This window comes from Myotis brandtii, unplaced genomic scaffold (assembly GCF_000412655.1).
Source record: "Myotis brandtii unplaced genomic scaffold, ASM41265v1 scaffold1956, whole genome shotgun sequence".
NCBI classification, from domain to species: Eukaryota; Metazoa; Chordata; class Mammalia; order Chiroptera; family Vespertilionidae; genus Myotis; species Myotis brandtii.
The window spans coordinates 730525-749878 of record NW_005357294.1 but is presented as its reverse complement, the minus strand read 5'-3'; the positions used below and the strand labels follow the sequence as shown (position 1 = coordinate 749878).

The window sequence follows — 19354 nt, the reverse complement described above, 5'->3', positions numbered from 1 at the left end:
CGGTGGTGGGAGAGGAGTGGGCGGAGGTGGGGCGTTTTGTGCCGAGGCCGCGAGCGAGGCAGGCCGTGGACTTGGGTCAGGACGTCTTTTATCTGCAACGCGCAGCCGGTGCGAGGCCACGGCAGCTGTGGGCGTGTGGCCTGCTGCTCCCACCAGCAGCTGCTGTGGGCGCTGCGCTGCCTTCACCAGCAAAAATGCGGCGCCCCTTCCCCTCCCCCCGCCATCCCTCCGCGCCGAGCGGTTTCACCAAACCTCCCGTGACCTCTGCGGAAACCTGCCGTTGCAGGGCTCGTGTTCCTCCCCCGGGGCAGACAATAGGGGGTTTGTCTTTGAAGCCAACGCGGGGAATTGAACCCTGTGCGTCCCGGGTGCCTCTGCAAACAGCAGGTGGTTCCCGATCGGGGCGCTCCCTTCACAATGAGCGAGGTGTGCTTCTCCTCGCGGGGGAAGGGGCCGGAGATCTGATAGGAGGTGCGACTGTAAAGCCAGGAGACTCATTCCATAAAGCGTCCCGGCGACCAGGTGAGCCAGACGCCGCTCTGCAGGACCCGGGCCTCCCAGCCCGCACTTGGTCTCGTCAGCTCTCTGGCCGAGAGGCTGGGAAGAGGGCGGGTGCTGGAGTCAGACGCCGGCCTTTGTACTCAGTGCCTTTGGCCCCTCATCTGTAAAATGGGAGCGCCAATCACAGTGGCCTCATAGGGTGGTGATGAGGACTCATAGAATCAAAACTGTAAAACGCTTGGTGCTTGTTACATTGTAAGTGTTCGCAAAAGTTAGGATGTCATCACTGCCGAGATGTGGTTCCAGGTGCGTTTGCTGTGGTCTCGGAGCCTCACCCTCCTCCTTTTATGTTAACATCAAGTCAATGGCTCCCTTTTCTTACAAAGGCAAGATCGGGCCATATGTGGAGAAACAAGTGTGTTTTTTTCCTTAATATATTTTTATTGATTTCAGAGAGGGAAGGAGAGGGAGGGAGAGAGAGAAACACCAATGATGAGAAAGAATCTTTGACTAGCTGCCTCCTGCACGCCCCACACTGGGGATCAAGCCTGCAACCCAGGCATGTGCCCCGACTGGGAATCAAACCATGACCTCCTGGTTCATAGGTGGATGCTCAACCACTGAGCCACGCCTGGCAAGAAACAAGTCTTTATGACGATACACAAGGAACAAGTCTCCTGTACTTAGATAACTTATATAGAACTGCTTTTAAAATATTTTTAGAAAAAGAAAACTTCCGATGAGCCACCTGAATACTCCAATTCTTACTGCCCTTGGGGTTTGGTAGGATTGTTGTCGACAGAAATAAGATTTAGATTTAGAGTTCTTGGGTAATTTTCTGTTTTAATTATGCTACCCAAGCCATAGTTGTTATACTTTACAGTGTTATCCTTGAAATAGAAAAAATAACTTTCTAACAAACTTCAAGTAACAGTAAGGACATAGCAATAGACAGTGAGAACTTGGATATACCAGTGCTGTAACATCCTATGTTGCTAAACTGTTGGAAGAAATTAGACTTAACTTGCTTCAGAACAAAGTGGAAAATTTCCTAAGGAGATGATTCCCTTTCTCAGATCGAGGGAAAGTACCTCAGACTTACCCTAGACACACCATCTGCCTTCTTTATTGGTGTGATACTGAGACTAGGGGGGAGCCCTTCCCCTTTAGGTAGTCTTTTGGCATTTGTGGGATTTATAACGAGAACATTTAATGTTCAGAACAAATGGTAACAAAACAGCTTTTGTGAGCAAATTTGAAAATATTTCAAGATAGATTTTAAAATGTCCATCCTGCCCTAACCGGTTTGGCTCAGTGGATAGAGCATCAGCCTGCGGACTGAAAGGTCCCAGGTTCGATTCCAGTCAAGGGCATGTGCCTTGGTTGCGGGCACATCCCCAGTTGGGGGGGGGTGCAGGAGGCAGCTGATAGATGTTTCTCTATCGTCGATGTTTCTAACTCTCTATCCCTTTCTGTGAAAAATCAATAAAATATATTTTTTTAAATAAATAAATAAAATAAAATGTCCATCCCAACCTTCTCTCTTGTGTACGTGCTGGCAGGGACTGCCCTTGAACACTTTAATAACAGTGACTCAGTGTCTGGTTAGGCTTCTTTCAGGTTCTTGGTGCTCTTGAAAAATGTCTGTGTAATCTGTGCTGATAGGGAGGCATCCAGCTTGCTCACAAGACCCCTTTGCTGAGCCTTTCCACCAACCCGTTGTCATTTGGTCATTTGTTGTGAGTCTTAACACGTTCCCTCCCCAAGTTAGCTCGGTGCATGTGGATGCCAGCACAGCCCTGTGCTCGCTGGGTCTGGGAGACGCTTCTGGCAAAACCGAGCTGGAGTGTCTGCCTGCTTCCAGGTCCCTTCTTCTCTTACCTTCCTTGCTCCCCGAGGTAGATCCACACCCTCTCTGCTGCCTCCAGGACCTGCTTTCTGTGGCTTCCGTCAGCCTTGGGGACTTGTCCCTGGCGCTACCTGGCAGCTTTGGCCTACTCCCTGAGGCCCTGTCTGACCCTGACCCCCATCCTCTGGCCACACTGTTCCATCTGCTGGGATGGACCTCCTCATCGGGGCCTGTTGCCTGGCTCACTCCCGCTCTGCCGGCTCCCGTCTTGGGCTTCCTGGGACAGGCATTTGCAGGGTTTTGTATTTCCCTGGAACTGGAGTTTCTCAGCAGTGCCTGCCATCTTGTTCCCCAGAACGTGGTGGTGACATAAATGGAGTTTATCCTCATATGTCTGAGAGTTCTGATAAAAGGAGTTGCTTCCCCACTAAACTCAGAAACTTATACTGGTCGTTGACACAGTTTGTGTATTGTGAAAAGAGCTTATTGGTCATTATTATGCTCCATCAGGTGGAATTTTTCTTGGCTTAACATTTGGTGTGGATTTTTCCTACTTTTTTTTGAAGTCTCTGGGAAAACTGTACTACTGAGTATTAGGGATGTTTTTCAATATTCTATAATGTTTCCTAAGTATCATTAATTCAGTACTTTCTTTTTTGTTGTTAAAATATATTTTATTAATTTTTTACAGAGAAGAAGGGGGAGGGATAGAGAGTTAGAAACATCGATGAGAGAGAAACATCCATCAGCTGCCTCCTGCACACCCCCTACTGGGGATGTGACCACAACCAAGGTACATGCCCTTGACTGGAATCGAATCTGGGACCTTTCAGGCCTCCGGCCGATGCCCCATCCACTGAGCCAAACCAGTTAGGGCTTTTTTTAAAAAAATAATAAATATTTTATTGATCTCAGAGAGGAAGGAAGAGGGAGAGAGAGATAGAAACATCCACGATGAGAGAGAATCATGGATCACCTGCCTCCTGCACATCCCCCACTGGGGATTGAGCCCATAACCTGGGCATGTGCCCTTGACCAGAATCGAACCTGGGACCTTTCAGTTCACAGGCTGACGCTCTATCCATTGAGCCAAACTGGCAGGGGCTAATTCAGTACTTTCTAACTGAACATCTAATCTATGCTCAGTTAGTTGTGTGTATACTGTGGCACACTGTTCTTTGAAGAAGTTTGAAAAGGGCAAAGCCTATTACGTCTATGAGCCCTTTAAACCGTTCTCCAGACCAGGTCTGTATTACACTGTGTGCAGTAGGTGTTAGAGGTGGCTCTTGCCACGCGTTACACTGCGTACAGTAGGTGTTAGTTCCCCTGCCTGTCTTATAAATGAAGTTTTGTTGAAGCCTTCACTTTTATTGTCTGTGGGTGCTTTGGCAGAACTGACTAGTTGAAACAGAAACTGGTGTCGGAACAAAGATAAGAAGTTGGGTTATGAGTGGTTTGTGGGGTTAGAAGGTTGTGTAAGGAATAAGGAAATAAGGATTATAATGTGAGTGTCTGAATTCAGGGGAAAGACTTTAGATTGTAGCCGTCTAGCTAATGGGGGCAGGGCAAGTCCTGAAAAAATGGATTAGGAACATCTACCTGACAGGAGTGAGCAGGACGGGCTGGAGAAGGGAGAGATTTGGTTCAGGGAGTTAATTGGACAGCTTTCTCAGCAGGAGGCTGAGGTGACAAATTACCCAACATTTCAGTGGCTCACAACAGCAGGTTTACGTCTTGCTCACGTTTCATTTGCTTGTGGCTTTTCTCTGAGAGCCCATTCATGGGGGGCCAGCCCTTGTTTGGATCATGGCATCCGTATGGCAGAGTGGCAGAAACGGTGTCTCTTCAAGCTTCAGCTGACAGCTCAGGTTCCATGGGCCAAAGCCGGTCACCTGCCCCAGCCCACCAGGGGAGGGAACCCACGCTCTTTCCCTCTCTCCGTTAATAGGCAGGCGTCCCCTGGTACTGCGGAGGATATGCACCCTCCTGTGGGGAACGGCTGAGCAAATAGTTGGAGACGATACTGTGGACCCCTTCCTCCCACCGCACCCAGAGAAAACAAGCCTGTTCCATGCTCTGAGCCATCTCAGGGGTTTGGGGGGAGAGGAGGTGCCAGCCAGCCCTCCCTGCTCAGCCTGGGGCACTGGAGCCAGCCTCCTTCAGGCTCCTCAGACCCTGCATTCTCCACTTCTGGTGTCTGGTGCTTGGGGACCTTGGGGACTGGCATCTGCTTGGTGGCTACCTGAAAGCTTGGCATCTGGGCTTCCCCGGACGGCCACAGCCCATTGCTCCGGGGTTGCTCCTGGTACCTCCCAGTAGTTACCAACCTATCATTCCCCTGTCACCAGGGCCACTGCCAAGCAGGGGCTGCACCGGGTCCCGTCTGCACGATGGCCACGCCTCCTGGGTGGGCTTCCTGCCCTCTGTCTTCCACAGCGCTGCGCAGGGGGGTGTGCAGAGCTGTGGTTCTCACTCAGGGGTGGTTTGTCTGAGACATTTGTCATTGTCCCGACTGGGAGAGGTGCCACTGACGTCAGCTGCATGAGGCCAAGGTGCTGCTCAGCAGCCTGGTGCACAGGAGGCCCGTGGCCTGTGTGCTGGCCCAGGAGCAGGTCCCGAGCCCGTCCTGGAGACCGCACCCCTCCTCCCTGGCCCCCGTGCTCTGCTCTCCAGCCGAGTGCACCAAGCCACGCCCTGCTCCTGTTCCTTCCCCACCCCAGAAAAGCAAAGCTCAGGTGCCCCTTCAGCTCCTCTGACCCTCCTGGGGCTTGTCCTAACAGGAGCCCTTCCTGTTCCCCCTCTCAGCCCAGTTCTCCTGCCTCCCAGGGCATCTGAGCCGGGCCGTGGTCCCTGCACAGCCACCAGGCGTCCATGCATGTGCTAAATAGATAAAATTGCACACTGAATGGGTAAAAGGAGAAATGGGGGCCAGGAAAAGGCTGTTGCAGAAGGGGAGGTGGCACCCCCACGTGCAGAAGTCAGCACCAGGCACCTCTGTCTGCTCTTGGTCTCCCCTGCAATGGCTGCCTGGCAGCCTGTGCACTGTGAACCACCACCACCTTGTCCAGCCTCACAGCAACCTGCTGTCCACTCCAGCCCACCCCGCTCACTGCCTGTGTGCTGGCCGCCACCTCAGTGCCCAGGCCCATGAGTATGGCCATCTGGGCTCGTCTGTGGGCGTAGGAAGACAATCATGGTTTAGCCCAGTGGTTTTCTAGGTGCATTCAACATAGACGGGCGCACAAATGGGGTTTTCAGAGTCTTGGTGGGAAGAGGGTTTACCAGCAAGCGTGGCGAGAGTTTGGCCGTGTAGTTTCTAGGCCGTGTCCATGGCGGGGAGGGGGGCTTGACTGTCATCACCAGCAGGCTGTGGGCTGTCAGAGCTGCAGCTCACGCCTCTGTTTAAAGTGTTGTGGAGTTTTCAGCTAAAATCAGGCCCCGTACCCACCACAGTGCCCCTGCCCATGCCCCGTGTGGTGGTGTCTCCCTGAACCAGTTCTGGCACCGTGTACACCTGCTGCACGTTTCAGAGCAGCAGCTCCGGGAATGTCCCCAGGCCACCACCCCGTCCTGTACCTGCCTCCCACCTGCTCAGCCCATCCCCCACTCCTGTCTCCAGGCCACCCATGCCCTCTCCTCCCCTCAGTCATCTCTGCTAGTTCATCTCAGCCTGGCTCTCTGCCTGTCCCCTCTCCTGCCTGTAAACACACGGACTAGGGAAAGTGGAGTTTCTGTTGTATGCTGATTTCTTCTAAACTTGTATCCAAAGCTCGGACCTCTTCCTGAGCCACCAAGGCGACTTGCTGCTGGGCCTGCAGAGGCGTGCCTGTGGCAGCCTCCCCTCCACATGGCCCTCCAGCCCTGCCTGGCCCCGCCCTTGGACTGCCCTGTGCTCTGTCCTCCAGTCATCCTCATGCCTGTCACTGGGTGGTCACCTGTGTGCCTGCAGGACTCACCTGCTAAGGGCTGCGCATGGGGTGCAGTGAGAGGGCCACCACGGGGACGGAGGATGCTGCCCCCATGCAGCAGGTGACACGCAGGCTCTGAGGCAGGCACACAGTAGGTGTTAGAGGAGGTTCTTGCCGCGGGTTACACTGCACACAGAGGTGTTAGAGGTGGTTCTTGCGGTGCGTTACACTGCATACAGTAGGTGTTAGAGGGGGTTCTTGCTGCGGGTTACACGGCACACAGTAGGTGTTAGAGGAGGTTCTTGCCGCGGGTTACACTGCACACAGAGGTGTTAGAGGTGGTTCTTGCGGTGCGTTACACTGCATACAGTAGGTGTTAGAGGGGGTTCTTGCTGCGGGTTACACGGCACACAGTAGGTGTTAGAGGAGGTTCTTGCCGCGGGTTACACTGCACACAGAGGTGTTAGAGGTGGTTCTTGCGGTGCGTTACACTGCATACAGTAGGTGTTAGAGGGGGTTCTTGCTGCGGGTTACACGGCACACAGTAGGTGTTAGAGGAGGTTCTTGCCGCGGGTTACACTGCACACAGAGGTGTTAGAGGTGGTTCTTGCGGTGCGTTACACTGCATACAGTAGGTGTTAGAGGGGGTTCTTGCTGCGGGTTACACGGCACACAGTAGGTGTTAGAGGAGGTTCTTGCCGCGGGTTACACTGCACACAGAGGTGTTAGAGGTGGTTCTTGCGGTGCGTTACACTGCATACAGTAGGTGTTAGAGGGGGTTCTTGCTGCGGGTTACACGGCACACAGTAGGTGTTAGAGGAGGTTCTTGCCGCGGGTTACACTGCACACAGAGGTGTTAGAGGTGGTTCTTGCGGTGCGTTACACTGCATACAGTAGGTGTTAGAGGGGGTTCTTGCTGCGGGTTACACGGCACACAGTAGGTGTTAGAGGAGGTTCTTGCCGCGGGTTACACTGCACACAGAGGTGTTAGAGGTGGTTCTTGCGGTGCGTTACACTGCATACAGTAGGTGTTAGAGGGGGTTCTTGCTGCGGGTTACACGGCACACAGTAGGTGTTAGAGGAGGTTCTTGCCGCGGGTTACACTGCACACAGAGGTGTTAGAGGTGGTTCTTGCGGTGCGTTACACTGCATACAGTAGGTGTTAGAGGGGGTTCTTGCTGCGGGTTACACGGCACACAGTAGGTGTTAGAGGAGGTTCTTGCCGCGGGTTACACTGCACACAGAGGTGTTAGAGGTGGTTCTTGCGGTGCGTTACACTGCATACAGTAGGTGTTAGAGGGGGTTCTTGCTGCGGGTTACACGGCACACAGTAGGTGTTAGAGGAGGTTCTTGCCGCGGGTTACACTGCACACAGAGGTGTTAGAGGTGGTTCTTGCGGTGCGTTACACTGCATACAGTAGGTGTTAGAGGGGGTTCTTGCTGCGGGTTACACGGCACACAGTAGGTGTTAGAGGAGGTTCTTGCCGCGGGTTACACTGCACACAGAGGTGTTAGAGGTGGTTCTTGCGGTGCGTTACACTGCATACAGTAGGTGTTAGAGGGGGTTCTTGCTGCGGGTTACACGGCACACAGTAGGTGTTAGAGGAGGTTCTTGCCGCGGGTTACACTGCACACAGAGGTGTTAGAGGTGGTTCTTGCGGTGCGTTACACTGCATACAGTAGGTGTTAGAGGGGGTTCTTGCTGCGGGTTACACGGCACACAGTAGGTGTTAGAGGAGGTTCTTGCCGCGGGTTACACTGCACACAGAGGTGTTAGAGGTGGTTCTTGCGGTGCGTTACACTGCATACAGTAGGTGTTAGAGGGGGTTCTTGCTGCGGGTTACACGGCACACAGTAGGTGTTAGAGGAGGTTCTTGCCGCGGGTTACACTGCACACAGAGGTGTTAGAGGTGGTTCTTGCGGTGCGTTACACTGCATACAGTAGGTGTTAGAGGGGGTTCTTGCTGCGGGTTACACGGCACACAGTAGGTGTTAGAGGAGGTTCTTGCCGCGGGTTACACTGCACACAGAGGTGTTAGAGGTGGTTCTTGCGGTGCGTTACACTGCATACAGTAGGTGTTAGAGGGGGTTCTTGCTGCGGGTTACACGGCACACAGTAGGTGTTAGAGGAGGTTCTTGCCGCGGGTTACACTGCACACAGAGGTGTTAGAGGTGGTTCTTGCGGTGCGTTACACTGCATACAGTAGGTGTTAGAGGGGGTTCTTGCTGCGGGTTACACGGCACACAGTAGGTGTTAGAGGAGGTTCTTGCCGCGGGTTACACTGCACACAGAGGTGTTAGAGGTGGTTCTTGCGGTGCGTTACACTGCATACAGTAGGTGTTAGAGGGGGTTCTTGCTGCGGGTTACACGGCACACAGTAGGTGTTAGAGGAGGTTCTTGCCGCGGGTTACACTGCACACAGAGGTGTTAGAGGTGGTTCTTGCGGTGCGTTACACTGCATACAGTAGGTGTTAGAGGGGGTTCTTGCTGCGGGTTACACGGCACACAGTAGGTGTTAGAGGAGGTTCTTGCCGCGGGTTACACTGCACACAGAGGTGTTAGAGGTGGTTCTTGCGGTGCGTTACACTGCATACAGTAGGTGTTAGAGGGGGTTCTTGCTGCGGGTTACACGGCACACAGTAGGTGTTAGAGGAGGTTCTTGCCGCGGGTTACACTGCACACAGAGGTGTTAGAGGTGGTTCTTGCGGTGCGTTACACTGCATACAGTAGGTGTTAGAGGGGGTTCTTGCTGCGGGTTACACGGCACACAGTAGGTGTTAGAGGAGGTTCTTGCCGCGGGTTACACTGCACACAGAGGTGTTAGAGGTGGTTCTTGCGGTGCGTTACACTGCATACAGTAGGTGTTAGAGGGGGTTCTTGCTGCGGGTTACACGGCACACAGTAGGTGTTAGAGGAGGTTCTTGCCGCGGGTTACACTGCACACAGAGGTGTTAGAGGTGGTTCTTGCGGTGCGTTACACTGCATACAGTAGGTGTTAGAGGGGGTTCTTGCTGCGGGTTACACGGCACACAGTAGGTGTTAGAGGAGGTTCTTGCCGCGGGTTACACTGCACACAGAGGTGTTAGAGGTGGTTCTTGCGGTGCGTTACACTGCATACAGTAGGTGTTAGAGGGGGTTCTTGCTGCGGGTTACACGGCACACAGTAGGTGTTAGAGGAGGTTCTTGCCGCGGGTTACACTGCACACAGAGGTGTTAGAGGTGGTTCTTGCCAGGCGTTACACTGCACACAGTAGGTGTTTGTACGGCTCTTGCCGCGGGTTACACTGCACACAGAGGTGTTAGAGGTGGTTCTTGCCGCGGGTTACACTGCACACAGTAGGTGTTAGAGGTGGTTCTTGCTGCAGGTTACACTGCACACAGTAGGTGTTTGTACGGCTCTTGCCGTGCATTACACTGTGTGCAGTAGGTGTTAGAGGCGAGTCTCTGTGGGTACTTTGAAGGGTAAGGGGTCGTGCTCTAGTTCAAGCCAGATGCTGCCCCTCCACTGTCTGCGTGGTGACTTATGGGGTGATGCTGTTACACAGAAGGCTGTCTCTTGTGGCTTATTCTCCAGCCCCCGACAGGTCGTCATGCCCTGCACATCAGTGCAGACACCCACCCGGACATGCGCATGGCTGACCTGCTCTCCACCGCGTAGTGCAGTGCTGTGGTCAGCAGACCAGGTCCGTGCGGGGGAGACTGCATGGAGCTCTGCGTGCGCGGCGGGGCCTCGGCTCCCTGGGATGGCAGCTGCAGCCTCGCATGCTCGTGACGCGTGGTTGTCTGTCAGCCTCCTGGTCCCCGAGGCTGCTGCTTCTTTCCGGAGCCGGCACCCACACCCCTCCCTTTCCCCTCAGCAGGCTGGAGCATTGACAGCAGCTGACCAACGGGCCTGCCTTGCGTGGGCTCTGTGTGTGGCTCGTCTGCCAGCGTGTGCGTGTGCGCGTGCGCATGGACAAGGACTGGGGCTGGCCAGCCCATCCTTGGACTGTTGTTGAGAACTCACGTTAGGCCCTGGTATGTGGTCAGTTTTTAGGAATGTTCCATGGATGGTGGGCAAGGATCTGAGCCCTGCGTGCCCCCAAGAGGAAGCCTGGCGAGCCGAGCCCCTCTCCTGCCCTAGAGGTTCTGCCCGCGCTCGCCTCCTCGGCTGGGTGGCCTGTTTGAGCAGCCGCATTCCTGGAGCTGCACCAGCTTTGTCGTTGGGGTAGCTTGTGCCTTCCTGACGTTCAGAACCCACATCCTTTTGTTTTCAATGTGTTGGGTATAAAGCACGTGTCGGGGGCTTTAAACATCTTGTCTGACAGTGTTTGTCTCCTTTTCGTTTCGTAAGGTTCTTCTCTCTGAGTTTATTTCTGCCGTCTCTGTATTCTGCCTGTCCTGTCATTTGGGACAGGTTGCTTTTTTCCTCCTTTCTTAACTTGTTTTGGATTGTTTCTCTTTTCTTCTCTCTTTTTTTCTCCTCTGCTAGATTGGGATTCATTCCTCGGCTTCCATAGGGGCCGCCACCCCACATGTTTTAACACGCAGAATTCATGTATCAGAATCTAAACTCAACTGTTATTTTTACTTTTCTCCTTGTTTTGGATTGTTTCTCTTTTCTTCTCTCTTTTTTCTCCTCTGCTAGATTGGGATTCATTCCTCGGCTTCCATAGGGGCCGCCACCCCACATGTTTTAACACGCAGAATTCATGTATCAGAATCTAAACTCAACTGTTATTTTTACTTTTCTCAAAACAATTCAGAGACCTTAGGACACTGATTGTGGTGACCTCCGTCCTGCCCCAGGCCTGACCCCTGTGTGCCACTCCTGCCTGGTTCTCCCTGGGGCCTGCAGCTGGGCTCTGGCCCGTCCCAGGCTCTGTCCTCGCTACTGCGCTCAGGCCGCACGGACCCTCCCAGGCTGCTGCTGGCCAGGCCTCATGCCGACTCCTGGTTTCCCCTCCTGTTTGCCCTCTGAGGTTCTGAACTATCCTCCCAACTCATCAACAGATTTAACATTTTTAAAAAATAGTTTAAACTCTCATATTGTTTGTTTGTTCTTTCTTAGAGGCTGGTCAAAGCTTTCTCGTCATTATTGTGACAGAAATGGGCACGTTTGCTCCCAGGTATTTATCGCCAGTAGGTGCTGAGGGCTCCCACTGCTGCTCTGGTCCTCCCGTCGTCTGGCCGCGCTCGGCCCTTCCGGTGAAATGTTTCTCAGATTCATCAACAGTTTTCTGGAAACTCCAGCAAGTAACCAGGAGCCCTCCTCCCCACTCCCCCCGAGGCAGCAGTGGCTCCCCTCAGACCCACGGCGGACACAGGGTGCAGCCCCCCAACCCCCGAGGCCCTGCTGTGCCCGGGGCCCTGTGCAGACCCAGCCTCCCCACCTGGGACTGTTTCCTGATGTTTTATGCCCTGCTTTTATTGTATTAAAAGTTGGTTTTGTTTTACTTTCTTCTGGTGTAGATGAACCTTTCAGGTGAGAACAGCTCTGTAACTGCCCATCAAATTGACCTACCTGTGTGGTTTTGACTCAAAAATGGCCCTCTCTGCCTGTGAAACACTGAGCATGCTTCAGTCCTCCGGCTCCGGCCCTCTGCCGTCCGTGCTCTCAGGGTCTGCTCTTGAGTCTGCATCTGAAAACAACTTCATTTCACTCCTCTTCCTGAAAGGGAGCCTCCCTGGGTTCAGTTCAGACCAGACCTTCTGTGGCTTCTCACACCACTCCCACCCAAGCCCCACTCCCCAGCGAGCAATGAGTTGCCTCTTCTGTGGGCTCTGCTCGGCTGCGTGGGTGTATATGTTCATGGAAATCATCAAACTGCACTTGAGAAATGTCTGCTGGCCTTTCACCTGGGGGACGGGACCTCCCGGGCCCTGGGCTGTGTTCTGGAGCCCCGCCTTCCAGAGTGCCAGACCTCCCGATGAGAGGGTCCGGCCTCCTGGAGGTGGCCCCTGCCTCTGACAGGTGCTGTTTACTGTTCCAGTTGCTCACCTCCACCCGAGGGCTCTGTGGCTGAGGCTGGAGTCTCAGGATACCCTGTCATGCGTTGGCCCCTTCCCTTCCCTCCAGTCACCCTCTCCTCCAGGTCATGGGTGTGGAAGGAGCTCCTGGAGAGGTCAGAGGCCAGGCCAGGTGCAGGGTGGCCACGTGGTGGGGCATGTGCCTGAGGGAGTAAGGAGCAGCAGGGAGGAGGGCCACTCCGGACCCTGTCAGGCCTACACATGTGCCCACACAGGGTGGCACATGCTCTCATGTGCTCATATATACACACGTGTCCACACACACAGTCAGCACCACTCAGTGTCTGCAGGCGGACCTGCCAGCCTGTGGGTAGGAGGGTATGGGGCTGCCCTGGGGACAGGACAGGACAGGGCTGGGGTGGGTGCTCACACTCGGGACTGAGGAGCGGGCACAGTGGCCCCGGCTGCGGGAGGGGCATCACCCTGTTCCAGGAGCAGATTGCCGCTTCCTGGGCGGGTCTCCCTCCACACAGGCCCGCGAGCAGCACAGAGCATCTTCTGTTCCGGCGCCCGCGTGGGAAGTTGGCATCCAGGATCTTCTCACCCACTCACGACTGGAACTTGCCCACCATGGGAATGGGGGGATGGTGACTAGGGGTCCCTCAAACATGGTGTGTAGGTGCCGGCATCTTGCCCTGCTCTGGGTGTGTTCGTCGCCTGCTGGCCGTCCTGCTATCCACTGAAGCTCAGTGTTGGCACAGGCTGGTGTGGCCAAGCCGTGGCCCTGCACCGCTCCCGGCTCACATGTGGGACGAGGACTGAGGCTGGGGCAGGGGGCCACAGGAGCCCAGGTGGGAAGAGTCCACAGAGGTGCTGTGCCTGCAGCTCTTGGGAGCAGGGCAGGTGTTGTCACGCCGAGTGAATTTCCCGCCAAGTGACTGTTGGGGCTGCGAGGTCCTCAGTGGGCGCCGAGCCCCATTTCTTCACAGACACCTAGTTCTGGGGCTGGCCACCCACGGCCCGGGTCCCCAAGGGGCAGCCCATGGCTCTGGGGTGGGTGGGGGAAGGCTGAGTGCTGTGGCTGGGGGCTCGGAGCCCTCAGGGCTGCTCCGCTGTGTTGTCCATCCGAGAGGCCTGGGCTGGGGTGACTTTCAAGGTGACAAGCCTCCTTCAAGTGAGGGGTCATCTGCATGGAGCATTTGGGGGCGTTGGCCAGGACAGAGTGCAGGGCCCTCCTCAGCTTCCTTTCCCAGGAAATAGGCAGCAAACCCACCCCATGAGGCTGTGATGTGAGTTCTGTTTTAAAGACTCATACAAGATACTGAGCAGAGGAGAGGGGAGGGAAGGAGCAGGCGTTGTCTCCCCAATGGGACCCCCAGGAGCCTGGCGGGCTGCCCCCCACCTGCACAGACAGGTGAGAAGTGACCTGGAAACAGCTGAGAACTGGAGAAATGTAGGCTTGAGGACTTTTTGAGAAAAGTTGTAATGACCACGAATAGAAATTAAAAACTATTTTATTGTCCTAGCTGGTGTGGCTCAGTGGATATAGCGTCAGCCTGCGGACCAAAGGGTCCCGGGTTTAATTCTGGTCAAGGGCATGTACCTTGGTTGCTGGCTCCTCCCGGCCGTGCCCTGGTCAGGGCTCATGCAGGAGGCAACCAATCCATGTGTTTCTCTTACACTGATGGTTCTCTCTGTCTGTCCCTCTCTCTTCCACTCTCTCTAAAAATTCAATGGAAAAATATCCTCGGGTGAAGATTACCAACAACAACAAAAAATAATAATAATAAAACAAAAAATATTTAAAAAACACTTTTATTGAAAATACAATTTTAAAACTAAGTGCAGAGGACAAAAGCAGAGCATAAAACTACAGGAAGCAGACTGAAAGCAGGGGGAGAAATGTGCATAAGCGAAGGTTCCGTCCCCCTGTTGCCAAGCACAGGCTCTGCTCCCTTCAGGTCCCGAGGCCGGGTGTCCTGGGCCGGAAGGTGGGCCAGGCTGCCTGGCACGGCCTTCTCTGTGTTTTCAGTTTCACTGTTTAAGACTTTGCTTCTTTTCCTTGAGACCCCCATTTTCTCCTTTTAGCAGCGGTGGCCTGGGGCAGGGCCGGCCTGCTGGGTGCCCTGTGGCCTGAGTGTGTCCCCCTTCCTCTCTTAACCTTTTTCATTCGAAAGGAGACTTCTGTTAGGAGATCAGCCAGTGATTCATTTAGTGTTTGTTGATTCACTGAGCAAAAGTTTAGGCACTGGGAATGCAGTTGTAAGCAGAGGCATTACCCTAGTTTCAGATGTTAAACCATCACAGTGAGGTTTCAGTAATAAGAACATCTTCTGTCGCAAGGTGCTGCTGGCTCTCCTTCCCCTGGGACCAGGTCCTCTGTCCTGGGTCTGAGATCACCGAGCTGCCCCCAGCGCCCCTGCCGAAGCCCCCGGTTTGCCATGTAAGGTGGGGCGGGCGTAGCAGCACGGAGACCTCTGACCCTCCAGGCACTGGAAGGGGTGGCAGGGGTGTGTGTTGGCACAGCCTTGCAGGCTGAGAGTGCTGCCCCTCTGTCGTGGAGCCTGCCACCGCTGCTCTCGTGTCTCCGAGCCCAGTGGGCAGCGCTGTGCTGCTGGAGGGCGGCTCTCCCTGCTCGTGACCAGCTTCTCTGTTCTGACAACTCGCATATTTTGTTCTTGGTCCCACCGGGACCCCTGGTGCCGTTTAGTTGGCAAGGGAAGTTCAGGAAGGCAGGGACAGTGGGGGCTTGGCCACGGCCCAGTGGTTGGGGGGGGGGGGTCCTGACTGCCTGTCCTGTGACCTTAGGCGCCAGGCAGCAGCCAGCTCCATCCCTGAGGTGGCAGCTTTCCGAGTGCTTCAGAGACAACGCCGCCACCGTCAGATTCACGTTCTGCCCGATGATGTGGTTCCACACACGCGTCCTTCCTCCGTGGGGCGGCCCGGGAAGGTCTGGAAGCTGATGTGATGGGCTGGGCCACAGCTGTAGCGGTTAGGGTGGTCATCCTGTGGAGCAGGGGACCGGAGATGCCAGCCGCCCTGCCTGGCAGAATGGGGCATTGTGCCTGCTGCTCAGAGCCCAGCCTGCAGACGTGGGACTCAGAGCACTCATTGTTCACATGGGGAAACTTGGGAAAACAGCAGTGAGAGAGGCACCCGGGCCTTCTGGAAGCTATGGCTGAGTCAACACTTGTTTATTCACCGAAATGAACAACAAGAATGAAAAATAGGGAACAAGATTTAAGTCAGAGGAGGATGTCAGCCAACTGGGAGGAGTGAAAGCCTGAGCCTTGAGGGGACTGAGTTTGCGTTGAACAAAGAGGACTTTTAGGGGTACCAGTGGAACGTGGACTTGACAGAAGGGGCTTGTGGCCTGGTGGGCGTGGAGAACGGGGCATGGTGCCTGGGGGAGGTGCGCTGCCAGAGGAAGGCGGGTGCTCCGCCTGCATTTCTGTAAGACCCCACTGGGGAAATGGGGGGAAGATGGGAAACCCCAACTTGCTGTGGAGCTGCCGACCGTTGGCCGAGACGAGGGTCTCTGTGGCCTGGGCCGCGGCTCCCGTGGACTTACATGGACTTACTCGCCGACTAGCAAGGGTTGGGTCCGGGCTGGAGTTTGTGGGCAGGGCCAAGGTCACTCTGAAGGACCTGTTGCTAGGGAGTCGCCCTCCTCCCGCCCACCTGGCAGCACCAGCCGTGACTGTGACCGAGGCCCTGATGGCCCGTTAGAAACCCTCGCACCTCGCTTGCTGGCACCTGAGGGAATGGGGTGTTGCTGTGTGGCAGACGGAGAGCAGGCCTGCAAGGGCAGCCAGCCTGGCAGAGCAGGAGGCAGCTGCAGGCCTTCCTGAGAGTCCTGCCCTTGGGGCTCACCCAGGGGAGGCGCAGGGCATTGTGTCTTCCATTTGAGCTGGGTTGCTGTCTCTTGCAACCAAAAAATGCCCTAATAGACCAGAAACTCGTTTTCAGAGCAGAGCCTGTAAGAAAACTTGGCAATAGAGCCTTCTGGGACAACAGGCCTGATTTCAGTCTGTCTGACTCTTGTCTCTTTCCTTAGGGACGAGCAGTAATCAGGGGCAGCAAGGGACCCTTAGGTAGACACTAGAGAAAGCGAAGAAAAGAGGCAATGGGTGCAATGGAACGGCTGGCGGGAAGATGTTTAGAAGAAGATTAGCCCAGGAAAAAGAAGGAAAATTTTTTAAAATATTTTTATTGATTTTTTACAGAGAGGAAGAGAGAGGGATAGAGAGTTAGAAACATTGATGAGAGAGAAACATCGATCAGCTGCCTCCTGCACACCCGCTACTGGGGATGTGCCCGCAACCAAGGTACATGCTCTTGACTAGAATCGAACCTGGGACCTTTCAGTCCGCAGGCCAACGCTCTATCCCAGGGGTCCTCAAATTACGGCCCGCGGGCCACATGCAAATACAAATATTGTATTTGTTCCCGTTTTGATTTTTTACTTCAAAGTAAGATATGTGCAGTGTGCATAGGAATTTGTTCATAGTTTTTTTTTAAACTATAGTCCGGCCCTCCAACGGACTGAGGGACAGTGAACTGGCCCCCTGTTTAAAAAGTTTGAGGACCCCTGCTCTATCCACTGAGCCAAACCGGTTAGGGCAGAAGGAAATTTTTGATAGAACTGTCTCTGCACCAAAAACATTCAAAACATATAAAGAGAGAAGAGCTCTAAGAAAAGACAAAATTAATCAAAGGAGAGAATGTGAGAAAAACTAAGAAAGAAAAAACAAAAACATTACAAACTTGAGAGCCCAGTTAGCAACAGCAGGTGACAGGGTGGCCGTGGCTGAAAACGAATTGGTCCTCAGAGGACAGGCTGCTCGGAAGAACATGCTGCGTTGAAAAAAAAAACAGACAAAAACGTGATTAGAGAGAAGACCAGGGCAGGTAGACCGAAGGGACACAAAAGTACACAGCTTCCAAGGGTAAAATTCACAGTCTCTGGCATCCAATAAAAAATGACTAGGCACGGAAAGAAACAGGAAAATACAACTCATAATGTAATGAAAAGTCAAACAAAACTGATGCAAAACTGACTTATAGGATAGGCTGTGTAGACAAGGTCCTTAAAGCAATTATAATTGCATTCCATAAGTTCAAAAACTAAGGGAAACATTGGACACATTAAGTACAGACAGGTGAAGTAAAGACAGTTAACTAAAAATTAAATCCAAGTTAGACTTCTAGAGTTTAAACTAAACTGTCTGAATGCACACTAGATGGTATTAGCAGCAGAATAGGCATTGCAGAAGCAAAGATGAGTGAACTTGAAAACAAAACAGTAAGACTGATCCACGCTAAAACAAGGAGAGGAAAAGTACTTTTAAATAAACAAAAGCAGGGAAGAGCATGATGGAAATGTGGGACAACTGGCAGAGGGCTGACGTCTGTGTAATTGGAGTTCCCAAGAGGGAGGGACAGAAAAACTATTTGGTGAAACCTAGATCAAAGTCTCAACAAATCCTAAGCACAAGAAATGTTAATAAAATTATACAAGGCCGCCCTAACCGGTTTGGCTCAGTGGATAGAGCGTCGGCCTGTGGACTGAAGGGTCCCAGATTCAATTCTGGTCAAGGGCATGTACCTTGGTTGTGGGTACATCCCCAGTAGGGGGTGTGCAGGAGGCAGCCGATCGATGTTTCTAACTCTCTATCCCTCTCCCTTCCTCTCTGTAAAAAAATCAATAAAATACATTTTTTTAAAAATTACACAAGGCCCATCATAATCAAATTGCTCAAAACTAGCAATGAAAAGTCTTATAGTTTGATTTTTAAATTTCTTTTTTGTTTTAATTTTTTAATTTCTTTTTAAAAAACAATAACATTTAATTCTTAATATATATGTATTTTTAATTTTTTACATATACTTTTTATTGATTTCAGAGAGGAAGGGAGGTGGAGAGATAGAAACATCAATGATGAGGGAGAATCATTGATTGGCTGCCTCCTGCACACCCCCTACTGGGGATCGAGCCCCAGCAACCTGGGCATGTGCCCTCAATGGGAATTGAACTGTGACCTCCTGGTTCATAAATCCTCACTCAACCATTGAGCCACACTGGCCGGGCAGGTTTTTCTGATTAAGATACCTGTACCTACTGTAAGACCACAAAGATTATTGTCTACATTTTTCCTAAAGGCCTTTTTGTTTTACTTTTAACATTTAGATCTACAGTTTATCTGGAATTGAGTTTTGGGTCAAGATCCCCCCCCCCCCCCCCCCCCCCGTCACTGGAGATTTACCTGCTTTATTGCGATACTTGCTTTGTTGTAGTGGTCTGGAACTGAACCCCCAATACTCTAAGGCAGTGTTTCTCAACCTTGGCTGCACATTAGAATCACCTGGGAATCTTTTTTAAATCCATCAGCTGCCTCCTGCACATCTCCTACTGGGGAGGTGCCCGCAACCCAGGTACATGCCCTTGACCGGAATCGAACCTGGGACCTTTCAGTCCGCAGGCCGACGCTCTATCCACTGAGCCAAACCGGTTTCGGCGTCAACACTTTTGAGAAGTCCACTCTTTGTTATGAGTCAGCTGCATCAAAAATTCTGGAGCATTGCCCTGTCGGGCTGCGCCATGTGCTTCACCCATGTTGCCACCATAGTGCCCTGCCTGACGCCCGAGGGCACTACATCTCAGAGGCAGTGGGCAGCTCTCCTGGGGACAGCTGGTGAGGGGGTCTGGGTGCCTTTTCATGGGCTGGCAAGGGCTGGGTCCCGGCTGGGGCTCGGGGGCAGGGCCCAGGGACCTGAGAAACTGGCTCAGGACTGGGCGTTCCTCACTCTCACCAGCGCTCTGGGCTGTGAGGGACTAGCTGGGCTGTTACTGGCTCCAAAACCCCAAGGTCTAATACAGGGGTGGGCAAACTTTTTGACTCGAGGGCCACAATGGGTTCTTAAACTGGACCGGAGGGCCGGAACAAAAGCATGGATGGAGTGTTTGTGTGAACTAATATAAATTCAAAGTAAACATCATTACATAAACGGGTACGGTCTTTTTTTTTTTTAGTTTTATTCATTTCAAACGGGCCGTATCTGGCCCGCGGGCCGTAGTTTGCCCACGGCTGGTCTAATAACATGTTTTCTGGATGTATGTGCTTAGACAGCAGTGCTCTCTTGCAG

General features: G+C 53.2%; 2 long non-coding RNA genes across 2 annotated transcripts; both read left to right on the top strand.

Moving 5' to 3' along the window:
• Positions 1–6408: 6408 nt before the first annotated feature.
• Positions 6409–10836, top strand: LOC106725894. Its single transcript, XR_001361896.1, has 2 exons — positions 6409–9513; positions 9556–10836. It is a non-coding gene; the product is annotated as an uncharacterized LOC106725894 (long non-coding RNA).
• Positions 10837–10843: 7 nt separating this feature from the next.
• Positions 10844–11695, top strand: LOC106725895. Its single transcript, XR_001361897.1, has 2 exons — positions 10844–11220; positions 11310–11695. It is a non-coding gene; the product is annotated as an uncharacterized LOC106725895 (long non-coding RNA).
• The last annotated feature ends 7659 nt before the right edge of the window (positions 11696–19354 follow it).